The sequence below is a fragment of the Balaenoptera ricei genome, chromosome 12, assembly GCF_028023285.1.
Source record: "Balaenoptera ricei isolate mBalRic1 chromosome 12, mBalRic1.hap2, whole genome shotgun sequence".
Classification (NCBI taxonomy): domain Eukaryota; kingdom Metazoa; phylum Chordata; class Mammalia; order Artiodactyla; family Balaenopteridae; genus Balaenoptera; species Balaenoptera ricei.
In genome coordinates this window covers 38,834,771-38,849,298 of record NC_082650.1, presented here as the reverse complement: position 1 = coordinate 38,849,298, position 14,528 = coordinate 38,834,771, and positions in this window count along the sequence as shown.

The window sequence follows — 14,528 nt, the reverse complement described above, 5'->3', positions numbered from 1 at the left end:
TTCCAAGAAACAAAAAAGAAGAGGTAAGCCAAACTTAGGCACTAGGGTTCTAATATCAATTTATTTTTTCATGTGCAATAGTTTATTTTGTTATCGTACACAGTCCCAATGTTTCATGTATAAAATGCAACTGAATGGATTAGATGCGTTGTGATTTTCCATATGTTTTAGCCTATTTTTAAAGTAATATGATACTTATAAAAGATTCATTTTAATTGTAGACTATGGTTAATCTTATCTTTTTACGTTGCAAACATTAGGGTATCTAGTCAGTAGGATCTTAAAGCCTACCACAAATTGTACCAGATGACAGCATTTGACACTTACTGGTAAGGGAATAAACATATTTTTAAATATAAAAATAAATAGAAACCCATGCCAAATTTTGCAAATGTTCATTATGGCATGATTTTCAGGAAAATATTAAACATTACAGTGGTCTAAAATAGGTATGAATTTTCCTAGGATTAGATGATATAAGACAAAGGATTCTGATATACACATTCCCAATTTTTAGCAAAACAAAACTTGCCAAAACAACAACAACAAAAATTACAGTGGAAGCAGTTAAAAGCAAAGTATCTTATGTTGATGGTTCTTCATATATAGTGATGTTAATTGCAGCATTAATACCAGTTTTGGACCAGATAAATGTTCAAAACTATATGCATTTGTAGAATTGAATCTTTAAGAACTTTTAATAACATATGTGGTACAGGAAAAAATAATAATATGAGAAAACATTCACAATTATATTAAGTGAAAAAAAAGCATGATTAAAACAATTTCTACACTACCAGTATTTATTAAATAGATTACACATTTACTTAGGAATAAAGGCTGATGGGAAATACATTAAATAACTAAAATAATAATTATTTAAAATAAACACATCTCTCTGTGAATGGGATGTATATGACTTTCATTTTATTTCTAATATTTTCCTAATTTTCTATATGAATGTAATTTTCTGATGTGAAAACTACAGAGGACATTATAAAGCAAATAAATTCTTTCAATTTTAACTCCTAAATGTTATACCTCTATAATAAGGTTTATATATAGTACATAAAAATGTATTAAACTACTTCTCAAATAACCTTAGGTCTAAAAAAAATCTATCTTTTAAATCAGTTTTCCCTTATGACACAAAACCTTTCATTACACTCAAAAATAACATCAATGAAAGCACTTCTAAATCCACCCCCTCTCAAAAAAATGGGTGAAAATACCATTCATTATCTGTTATATACATGTTAAAATGTACTAAAAACAAAACATATACCTGTGACTTTCCTTAATAAGAACTAGCCAACAGAAAACCCCTCTAAGGTATCTTTAGACATATTATTTACTTTTTGTTATAATAGTTTAAAACAGAATGTAGAATTCTCAAGATTGCTGGCAAGACAGAATTATTTCAAATTCTTTTTATAGTTCTTTAAAATAAACATTTCTTATCCAAAATATAATTGTTTCAATCTGGGATCATTTAGATGCAAGCAACGAGAACCCCACACAGCTTGAAAGAGCGGTATTTATCCGAAAGATTTTAAGTCACTTTCTGAGAGTCTAGAGCAGAAAGCAGAGGTCTGTTTAAGATGGAGGGAGAGGGCAAGTTTGGAGGAATTGGGAGTGCAGAACTCTCAGCCCATCTGCTTCCCAAAAGCCTCTGATCTCTGGTTCTCTGCACACCCACCTCTTGATTCTTTCTCTGCCAGCAGATTGACGGTATCTGCTTTTCTAAGTACAGTAGCCTCAAATGGCCCGACATGTTCTTAGATTTTAAATTCTCATGTATACTGAGTTCCAATCTCAAATTCTTAGGTCCTCTTGCACTGTTGGTGGGAATGTAAATTGATACAGCCACTAAGGAGAACGGTATGGAGGTTCCTTAAAAAACTAACAGTAGAATTACCATATGACCCATCAATCTCACTACTGGGCATATACCCAGAGAAGACCATAATTCAAAAAGACACGTGCACCCCAATGTTCACTTCAGCACTATTTACAATAGCAAGGTCATGGAAGCAACCTAAATGTCCACTGACAGACGAATGGATAAAGAAGATGTGGTACGTATATACAATGGAATATTACTCAGCCATAAAAAGGAACGAAATTGGGTCATTTGTAGAGACGTGGATGGACCTAGAGACTGTCATACAGAGTGAAGTAAGTCAGAAAGAGAAAAACAAATATCGTATATTAACGCATATATGTGGAATCTAGAAAAATGGTACAGATGAACCGGTTTGCAAGGCAGAAATAGAGACACAGATGTAGAGAACAAACCTATGGACACCAAGGGGGGAAAGCAGGGGGGCGGGTGGTGGGATGAGCTGGGAGACTGGGATTGACATATATACACCAATATCTATAAAAGAGATAACTAATAAGAGCCTGTTGTATAAAAATAAATAAATAAAATTAAAAAAAAAAAAGATTGCTTTTGCTTTAACTTAGCTCAGAACCAGCAAATCAGCCATGCAGAGAATATTCTCAAGATCAAAGACACAGAGTGAAGCATCCCCGTTGTCTAGGGGCCAATGAAGCCCACACAGACTGGAAAATCCATCAAGACAGAGGAGTCAGAACCAAGAACCACCCTCCAGCTATGATGATCCAGGGGCAGAGCCTCAAGTGCATTTCCAGCTCCTTCTGTGTCTTATCTATTATGGGACCTCAGCTGGGTCCAAAAGCACATTTTTAAGATAAAGCTTTTCCAAAATGCAAAAAAAAAAAAAAAAAAAAAAAAAAATTCTTGGGCTGAGAAACTGATTTGCACTGCATGGGTAAGGTTGCCCCAGGGACACACTCATGTACAGAATTAGTTCACAAAACAGGTGGAGCTTGCAGGATATTTCTACCTCTGCAGAATATTTGTGCATGCAGAATATTTTTATGATATTTGCTATGAAATGATGACCAATAGCCAAAAGCAGATACAATAAATATATTATGTGTATGTTTGTACGTATGTACATATAAAACATGTATATAGGATTTATATAATTTATTATTGACAAGAACAAAACCAACTCTTGTACAATTCTTATATACTTTATATGCAAACAAAAGCACCAAAAATTAATGTACATCATAAAATTTCATAATTGAAAAAAAAATATTTTTCTAAATTTTTGCTCTAAATTGTACTTGCAAAGATTTTAGAGTTAAGAGGTACGGGCAGTTAAAATGCGTCTCCACGGTTACACTGCCAGAGTTTGAATCCTGACTCTATCATTAATGTGCTGTATAAACCTTCAATAAATTACTTAACCTCTCTGCCCCTCAATTTCCTCATTTGCTAAATGAGGGTAGTTGACAGTCATAGGATTGTCCTGAGGATTAAACAAGTGACTATATGAAATACTTAGACTCTCCCATCTGGCACACAGGAATTTAGTACATTTTAATTATTAAAATTTTGCTGTATACTTTCTTTTCAGATGCCTGTGATCTCAACTTTCTTTAGATATGGACTACTAACATGTCCATTGCTTGTGGCTATAAAGTTGATTTCATGGAAATTGTTTAATAAAATAAATTCTGTAATTATCTTCAGTCTCAATATAAAAATTAATTGTAAAGCAAGTATATATATAGAAATTTGCAGCACAAATAAAACTAAATTATTTATTAAATGCTTTACTGAATCAATTTCTGACTCTTAAAACTCATACTAATTTTAGATAATTTGAGAAATAGTATAAAATTAGGGAGCAAAGCAGGTCACTGATAATCTCAATCCTCAGAGAGAATTACTGTTACATTTTCCATTTAGTCTTTCATCTATACATGTTTATAATTTCGTTGAGATCATTTGTACATATAATTTTGTCTCTTGCATTTTCACTTAATGTTAATAATGATTTAATAAAGTAGAATAATGATTTATATAATTACCTTATAATCATATTTTTCATGGATTTGTAAACAGTCCAATTAATGAATTGTTTAGTTTCTAGGCGCTTTCTAGGCTATTTGAGGGTTCATGAAAGTAATGAAAATATTTATATACTTTAAGCAGTTATTTATTCAATACCTAATCCAGAGAGCCTACAAGGGTACTTTATGCTACTAGACTTAGCTTATTCACATTCTCAGAGGTTCCCCAAAGACTTCTATACAAGATATCCCTCACCCTTCCTACTGCTTCCTGACTTTCTAAGACATTATTACACATATTTTGTAAACAGAATACTGATGATCTCCCCAATGAATTCTTGCACAAATATTAATTTTACACATACTCAGTTATCCCAAGATATTCCTGTGTGAGAGGACAGTTGGTTAGAAGAGTAGAAATCTTCATATTTAAGACTTCACTGACATGCTTGGGTATATGTTGTATTAGTTTCCTATTATTCCTATAACAAATTACTACAAACTTGGAGGCTTAAAACAACAAAAATTATTTTTCTACAGTTCTGGGAGACAGAATTCCAAAATCAGTTCTTAGGGGTTAAAGTCAAGAAGTCAGTAGAGCTGCTTTCTTCCAGAAGTTTTGAGAGGAGAATTTGTTTCCTTGCCTTTATCAGTTTTTAATGGCTGTCTTTTTTCCTGGACTTGGGGTCCTCCTCCATCTCCAAAGCACATCATTCTAAACATTTTTTCTGCTATCCTGTATCTTCTTCTCTGTGACTCCTTTCACATCCCTCTTATAATGACCTCTGTGATTAGATTGGTCCTTCTGCATAATCCAAGATAATCCCCCACCTCAAGATCCTTAATCACATCTGCAAAGAACTTTTTGCCTTAAAGGTAACTTCCACAGGTTCTGGGAATTAGGAAGTGAACCTATTAGGAAGGGGGCCTTTCTTTAACCAACCACATATTTTAGTGACTTATTCTCTTAGCTAATTCCTATAGTACATTTATGGACTCTTTCTGCTGTTAATACATTGATTTCTCTTTTGGTAATATCCATATCTTTACCCCAACTATTCATTTTGTTCTACCAAATGCAAATTTTAATTCATACACCACACCCAACAACTACCAAAAAAAGAAAAAAAAAAAAAGAATGTAATATACTATACCTATCTCCCTGTTTTAGAACACATAAAACTATTTCCAAAGTTCAAATATTTCAAATAATGCTGTGATGAATGTCTTTGAGCAAAAAGCATCTGCATTTTAAATTATTCTCTTAGGAGAGATTTCTAGAATTATTGGGTCAAAGGATATAAATATTTTATTATTCTTAAGCACTATTGCCAAATAACTTTCCCAATATGTTGTTCTAAATGATATTCCCATAAGTAGAGTATGAGAGAGCTTATCTCATGACACACTTGCTGTCACTGAGTCTTTGCAATTAAAAGACAAAAATTATAGCTAACTTGCTAGGATAAATGAGAAGAGATGTTGTTTTAGTTGATATTTTCTTGAAGAATAATTACAGTGATTATTCCTTTCATTTTTTAACTGTTTCTTTTTCCCCCAAGTTGTATATTTATGGTTTTTAACTGTCATTGATTTCTTAACATTTTTTTCTCATTTAGAATGAAATCATCTGAGAATTTCTAGCAAAATATTTTGTCCATGTATAATTATTCTTGTAATAAACCAATTAATCCTATTTAGTAGTACTTTATTTTGAAGTCTCTGTATTTGTGAATGCAGTAAATATTCTGGTATGATAATGAATTTTTGTATTTTTTTTCTCACCCCATCATTTCATATCAATCAAATCTTCTTCAATATATTAAAACATGGCCTGAGCCAAAGCAAAGATTTATATCCAAAATTCTTAAAACTACTGAAGATTAGGTTTGATAAAAGCTGAATGGAATTTTATTCTAGTGTTATTTATTCAGTTTCACAATTCTACTGTAACTGATATTTTTTTCTTTAAGTATTTTAATAATTATTATCAACTTACCTCACCAAATATTATTTTGTGTAACATCTTTCAAAAAGTGATGTATACTCTATAAATATGTTTTTAAATTTTTATACATTTATAAATAAAATTCTCATTATCTTTCTGCCAGATCTCTTTTAAAGAAACTATAAAGTAATTTTAAAAAATTATTTGGAAATCCGATTTATTTCAGATAACTTTTTGAGAATATATATTGGAGGAGATAAATTATACTATTTTTTACTGTTTTGAAGATTATGTCTAAAATTACAACCTTGAATACATATATTTTATGCTATGAAAAGATAAAGCTTTTTTTTTTCTATGTAATCCAAGAACTTATGATGAATGATAAGTTAAATTGGTCTGGATGATATGATATTTATGTAATTTTATAGTAGACTCTAGTAGTAGTCTGACTTTATTTTGAGATGGCTATTCCTATATCGCTAATGTAACATTCTAAAGGAATCACATTTTGGTACATTTTAATCATGTAATATTCTATTTTCTTGTTCATTTCTCTATCTTACTGGCAAAGAGGTTCAAAAAAAATTCTGAATAACAGTAGATTGCTTTCAGAAATTTGATTAGTAAAATATGAGCTCATGATATATTTATTATATCATATTTTGATAGATGGCAAGTATATTAGTTTCCTGAGATTGCAGTAACAAATGGCCACAAACTCGGTAACCTGAAACCACAGAAATTTATTCTCTCACCATTCTGGAGGATAATAGTCCCAAATCAATTCCACTAAACCAAAACAAATGTTGGCAGGGCAGGCCCCTTCTGGAGGCTCTTCCAGCTGCTGGTGGAAGCCCACATTCTCTGACTTACGGTTATATCACTCCATTCACTGCCTCCATCTGCATTTCACCTTTCCTTCCATGTATGTATCAATCTCCCCCTGCGTCACTCTTAGGAAACATGTGATTGCATTTAGGGCCTAGGTGGATAATCCATAATTACTTATCTCAAATTCCTTAATTTAATCCTATCTGCAAAAGCACGTTACCATATAAGGAAACAGTCACAGGTTCCAGTGACTAGGATCTGACATCCATGGGAGGCCATCTTTCAACCCACTACAACCATATCCCAACTGACCTTCCAGTATATTCGAACCTCCAATTATCCTTGTGTCAAGGAAGAAAGGATTTAGGCAAAACTCTCTAATGGTCTTATGTTTTGGAGGGTAGGTCTGGTGTAAGACCCTTGGGTGCTACACAGAGAAAGAGAGAGACAAAGCAACAGAGACAGTTTTCTTTTATCTTGAACTATTGGTAGCTAATAAAATTTACTGCTTTCTGGAGCTAGGGTAAGATAGGAGGAGGAAACGTTAGTACTAAAGAATATTCTATTTCACTTGTAAATGTGAAATGTTTGTTTCTGAAAAGGGAATATTTTTTCCAATGTGAAATAATGCCCTTGACAGCCAGCTTGGAATTGTAATCATCTGATAAAAGATTTAAATGCATACTATGAAAATCCAACATTATGTAGTTTATATATATTAATCACTCATTTCACAATAAAAAATAAGTATGATTATCTCAAATGCTTTTCTATGCTTGAAAATAATAGCAAACTATTTTCATCTAGGTATTCAATTAATTTATATCATAAAATATGAAAACTTCTAAAACTAGCTTAGCCTCCATTTCTATAATCTCATATTTTTCCTATTTTATTATTTTTAAAAAGCTTATGAAGGAATATTTATCCCTTTTTGTGTATATGTGTAATACTTTCCATATCTTTATTTAACTAATAGAGCTGTAGTGTTTTTTATTGTAAGAAATTCAAGTACCTCTGTCTCAAAGGCTTATCCTTTGGGTATCTTAGTAGCCCATAATAGTTACAAAAGAGCTTGTCAAAATGTGTCAAGACCACATTCTCAAACACTACAGTAGTTTTCTTCTACAAACACTATGCCCCAAATATGCCATTTTAAACACATAATAGCCTGTGTCTGAGATAATAAGACTGTGACATAGTGACAAAGGCAGGGCAATTTGAAGAAGTGAGTATTTCTCTTCTAGCTTTCCCCCCTTCTCCCTGACATACTGATGTCTCAAGGAGTGTATTGGGAAACTTTATGGAGCACATGTCATGTAACATTTGGGCAAGGAAAAATTTTTCAGAGTAGTATCACACTTAAAATATTCTTGGGGATGATTTGAATTTGGGACTTTATTTCTGCCAAGTTCTCCAATGTCTGTGCATAGTTTTAATTCTAATAAAAGAATAAACCAATCATAAGTATTTCTTGATACAGCTCTGGCAATTAATATTCATATTCAACTTAGAGACATTTTCCCCACCACAGGCAGCCATTTGCTGACATTTCAACTCAGAGATTTGGAATTGCAGACAACTGGTATCTAAATGAGTTGTGACAGCTAGAAGAAAAACTACTGTTTTAAAATTTTCTTTCATATGTCAAATCATTTCATTACTTAATTTTCAATGACTCATTTAATGGCATTTTTCATCATGATAAAAGTAACACAATCCAGAAGCTGGTCTTTTGACATGCAATGTATTTTGACATAAATCAGAAAAAGTATTAAAATTTTAATCACACCACATTGTGGGTCTCTAGTTCACTGTTTCTTTATCATTGGATTTCTGCAATGTAAACGGTCTATTCAAAATATTGGAAAACACTCTGACTTTTCTAAGACAACATGTTCGATGGTTAGTTATTTTGTAAAGAGATTGAGAAAAGTTTACTCACTAGGATTCCCTGGAGATGAGTGAAGAATGTGGACATTTGAAAAATCCTTCTGGCTGCCAAGTTGTCTCTAGGGGAAATCAATTGCAGTGCATAGCTTGACTAAAAATTCTAGAATTATTTATATAGCAAGGAGGGTTCTATATTAGGAGTGGGGCTTTTGAATGGTTACGGAACTATCTAAACCATGAGGAGGAGACCTGCCACAACAGATAGAGGAAGCAAAGTGAAGTCAACTGGAGGATCCTTCAACATACCTTGTAAAATGCTGTAAGACAAAGAATATTGCCTACCATCTGGCTAGTTCTACAAGGATTAAGTCATTACCCCCTGCAGTCCCTGACCTACAGTATACCCTGAAAGGAATTCAGGATGAAGAACAGGATGAGGTACTCTGTGCTTTGGGAAAACAGGCAAAATAGGCTCCTTAGACAGTTAAATAAATTTCAGGAAAAAATTTAATGAACCTGGATTTCTTGCATCTTCTCATACATAGAAAAGTACTAAAATCATGAACCAATATACCTGTTCCTTTTGACTGGCAGTAACTTTCTACTGAGATGTATGCTTGACTGCACATATTCCTTAGCCAAAATCATACATTTTAAAAAAAATTTTAGCCCACATGATCTATCTGCTACTGTTTCTTGCAAATATTCTATGAAACCTCAAAAATCACAATGTGCTTGAGACAGAGTATCTGCCGAGTTCAGCAAGAGGCAGATCTAGTCAGTCTATTTGAACTCAGGGATGGAGACACTTGGGAAGCTAAGAAAGTAAGATGAAACTAGGGGATTTAAATAAGCCACCACATATCCTTTTCTCTGTGGAGAAATCACACCATATCTGAGTAACAATCTGCCTTTCAAACCATATAAAGCTGCTGAAATTAAGAATCATAGAATGTAAAAACCATCAAAAGAAACAAAGAGTTACATTTAAGAACATTTTTTACAAAAAAAAGTTAATGCAGTATTTGGAAGTGAAAAGGAAAAATCATAGACTTGTCAAAAACCATCAGATGACTATAAGCAATAAATTTTAAGAATTTTCAGGTTACAAATAGTACTTTGATATATTAGGAGGAAAAAATATATATCCATGGAGCAAAATGCAGATTGAAAATGCATCTCTAACCATACCTGAAAATAAATAAATGATAACAACTTGAGATGTCCTGTAGTTCAGGAGTCAAATATCCCTTTCACGATGGGTTCGGAGCGTTTCCCCCACGTTATAATGGTATTCTTGCAGTTCTATTGTTTTTAGAAAACTAAGAAGGTAAATAACAAATTGGAACGAGCTTCATTCACTAGAGGACCTTCAGAAACTTTACTTAATATCACTAGATTAAGGTCTTTTGAAAAAGAACAGACAGTTACTAGGTTTACTGTTTGCTGATAAGAAAAGAGGATTGCCATTTCATTTGCTCTATTTGCATTTTTCTTAACTGGTGCACTTGAAATACCCACAGCTGAGAATGTGTTGCTTTCGAATTCAAATAAGAGGAGGAACCATATCTTCCTCATCCAATATTCATTCTATTCCTCTATTGACTCCTCTTTCTAAATAGCAGGTCAAATTCGTACCTTTTGCCCTTACACAAAAGAAAGGGATTGAAGTGTCAGAAATTTACTGCTGATCCATAACCCAGGGATCAGAAAACAGAGCCCTGGTAACTCTTAGGGCTTTACACCTGCCTCTAATTTAATCACCTACTGTGACTGTTGCTCAACACCAAAATCACTCAAGTAGTCTTCATCTTCCAGGAAAAAAAGAGGAATTTTTAAAAAGGAAGCCTACTAAGAGAATTTCAACTACTCTGACACATCTCTAAGAAAAAAAAAAAGAACTTAAAAACTATTTTTCAAGTGATTAACATTGATTAATTCACAACTAAAAAGATCCTTTGCATAATTTTAGAATATATAATTAACTCCATGATTTGTCGGAATACTTCAGACATAAAGATTTCAGTTTTTTGAGGTTTTTCCCCCCCATGAATCAATTTACTACTTATACCCATACTTAATGTAGCTGAACCAAGGTGCTAGTGGTCTGAGCAATGCTGGGTAGAGGGAATCCAGAGAGAGTAGAGGCTAGATCAAGAACTTTGGGGTCACAGATCTGAGTTCCAGTCTTGACTCTACCATCTACTTTGTGACTTTGGACAAGTCGTTTAATCTCTCCAAGACATTGTTTCCTTAGCTGTAACTTGGGAATAAAATTCCAAACTCACAAGGTTTTATAATTATCAAATAACATCATTAATGTAGGCTATACACTAAGCCTATGACTGAAGCAATAATCCTTTTCTGGTATAATTACTGTCATGATAATGATGTTCAATGTTTTTATCATGGAAATTATATAGATTTCAAGGTCATGTTAAATTCATAGAACACTAAGTATTTTATTTCGTATCACAAATGGTAGACTGTAGAAGCAGTGAGGGGTGAAATGAGAAAGGCAACTAGAGGACCTATTTCTCCAGAATGTCTGCTCACTTCTCAAAAGCATGTGCCTACTGATAGCAGGAATAAAAATTCATATATGTTTTGCAACTCACATTTGACAAAGCCTTTTATGTATATATCTCTGTTTAAGTTAGTGTATAGCTAGGAGACTTATGGAGAATACTGGGTAAACAGAGAATCAACAGAAGGTACATGGGGCTGGCAAACAAGAAGCAGAAAAGAGATGAGTATCTGGGAAGTTACAACATCAGCACAAACAAACTCCATGAATATTATAATAAGTAGTAAGTGGGATTATTATAATAGTAAGTGAATGCTTACAATAATAAGAGCTAACATTTATTGAACGCCTAGCTGAGGCAGATCCAGGTTTAGTGAGGCCAAAAGCTTGCATGATTTGTGGAATGATTTGTAAGAAAAGAAATGCAAAGGTATAAATACAGGTTTAGGGACAGAGCTTTGAAAGCAGTCCATGCAATTTAGGGGTCCTGAAGCTTAGCTTTCTTAGCTTCTTGGTAAATCCACTTCTGCCTGCTTACCATATGCCCAAGTCAATGAAGAAGACGCTATAGCAAATGATACGAAATCAAACAGCTTCAGTCCATATCCTGGTTCCATCTATGAGCTCTATCAATCTGGGCAAGTTTCTTTCTTTCTTTTCTTTTCCTCTTGAGGCTAATTTCATTCTTTCACAGTGATGCCCAGGTAACTCTGCTGTAGTGAGGTTGAAAATACATTTTATACACATAGTAATATATACATAGTAATTGATAAGTAAGCTTAATCATCATAACTATTATTATTAATAGTTATTTAATAGTTTTTATCATTGATTATTAATAGTTTTTATCATTTTACTTACAAGCAGGGAAAATTATGAAATTTGACCACCATCCTTATAAAGAGTAAGTAAAATCAAATTTTATAAATTTTTGAAACCTAGTGCAATTAAAATAATTGCAAAACTAAAAAAAAAAAAAAAGATTCAAGCAGATGCAGTCCCAAATTTGACTGCAAACTCCATGCCCTTCATCATGATACAATACTCTCCTCTCTTCAGAACTCAGAGTGGAAGTGGATCTTCTGAAAATATCTAAAAATTTAAACAGGAACCAAAACAGTGTGGTTTTTTAGCACTCTCCTTTGTTTCTGTGTAAATAGTTTCAAAGAACTAAACCCTAGAGAAGATATTGCCAATTTGCGTTCTCAATTCATCAACCAAAGCAATTTTAAATACCAAGAAAATATGGCTGTAGACATGCTTAGTGAAAATTCAGATACTGCACTGCTGCTGAAGAGGTTTTCTTGAATCTCTATGTATTCATAAATTTCAGTGAGGTCCAGAGCAGTTCTTTCCCAGCATTTCCCAGCATTTTTCCATTAAGGAAGATCACTTCAGTTCTAAATAAGCTTTCTTAGAAAATTGGCATAAAGTATCTTTAAAATAGTAAAATTTTAAGTTGTCTTCAGCTTAGGAGCGATGCAGAGAAAGTATAAGAATATATGTGACTATTGTATAATGAAAGACACCTTACCCAGGTCAAATCCAATATAGAATTTTGCATTTCCAAGCTTCAATATTGTCAAAAGGGCCAAAGGTAAATATGTGCTCATAAAACTTATGAGACCTCTTAGAAAGGAAAGAGTGAGATTCACAAAGCATGGAGGGTTTCACACAGCTTGTGATACTTGTAACAGATGGCCTGAAGCTTACCTTGAAATCTACCAGTTAAAACACTTCAGAACCACACATTTTATGTGCTTAGGGCAGTATCTGGCATGTGGAGTGAGCACTCAATAACTATAAGTTACAGTGTCTATCTTGCTACTTTAAATGTACTGTTCCTTCCATATACTGCCCTAAAAACACAAAGCAGTTCCATGATCAATATTCCAGGTATTTGCTTTAGAGTGGTTCTCTGCTTATTCTCTTTCTGTGGTGTCTTATTAATCTTGCTTCTTGGTTCCCAGGGCCTATATCCCACTTAAATCTTCTTTGATGGCACATTTAGCTCCTGTTCTTGGCTTCCAACAACTCTAGTTGTACACTTTTGTCCAATCTTCTTTTTCTCCAAAGTTTTTTAAGGAATTCAGAGCACAGACCACAAGTTGATGTCCAAGATGTTCTAACTCTTATCAAGTCTCTGTCCATCAATTGTACTCATTGTCTCTAACCAGGAGAAGAAGCCATCTGGTCCTGGGCTTTTGTTTGTTGGAAGATTTTTAATCACAGTTTCAGTTTCAGTGCTTGTGATTGGTCTGTTTATATTTTCCATTTCTTCCTGCTTCAGTCTTGGAAGGTTGTGCTTTTCTAAGGATTTGTCCATTTCTTCCAGGTTGTCCATTTTATTGGCATAGAGTTGCTTGTAGTAATCTCTCATGATCCTTTGTATTTCTGCAGTGTCAGTTGTTATTTCCCCTTTTTCATTTCTAATTCTATTGATTTGAGTCTTCTCACTTTTTTTCTTGATGAGTCTGGCTAATGGTTTATCAATTTTGTTTATCTTCTCAAAGAACCAGCTTTTAGTTTTATTGATCTTTGCTATCTGTTGGAAGCCATCCAGACGCTGCAACGCCATGACAAGGTCATGGGGCGCTCCAGTGCGGAACTGCAAGGCGGAACCACACGTGGAAGGTGGACTACACTCCTCGTAAAAGCAATACTTATAATTTCTATATATGTAAATTTAAGTGTGGCAGGATATGCCCCGAGGAAAAATCTTAGATTTCCTGACTTCCCCTTTGAGTACTGTTTGGCAAGGCCCAGTGCCTAAAGAGGGACATTGGGAAACAGTGACTAAATCTGGACATAGGGAAATGTTTCTTTGGAAAACACCATCCTCCCTAGAGATATGGCCATATGAGGGTGTTTATGATGGTAATAATAATTTGTGGTTCAATATCAATGGTAGTTTAATGATATTTGATCAATTAACTGGTGAACAGATATGTTCTAGATTAGGGACAAATAGAAAATATTTGGAAAGTTATTCTTTAATAGATTATTGGGATCCTAATATTGTTTGTTGCTATATTACATTGCCTTTGAGTAGCAATATTTAAAATAGAAATTGTAAAATATATTTTAGATATTTTAATGGCATTATAAAAAAGGAATGTCCATCTAGGAAAAGCTATGTGGGGGCTAAGGATATATAGAATATAAGGATATATTTAGACTTAGGTGTTAAGGTTGGTTAACCACCAAGAATAATTCTTAGAACATGTGCTGTACGTAATGGTAACCTTGGAATTTATCTTATGAGAAAATCTAGAAACTAAAAGGTATGGTTTACGTAATCTTTTAAGGAAATCTTTGTGGGTTCAGAATGATTCATTCTTTCGACTCAAAACAATAATATTACAATGTATGTTAATGATTTATATAAATCTACTGTAATCTATATATGAATATATGAAATAAAGAAAGCAC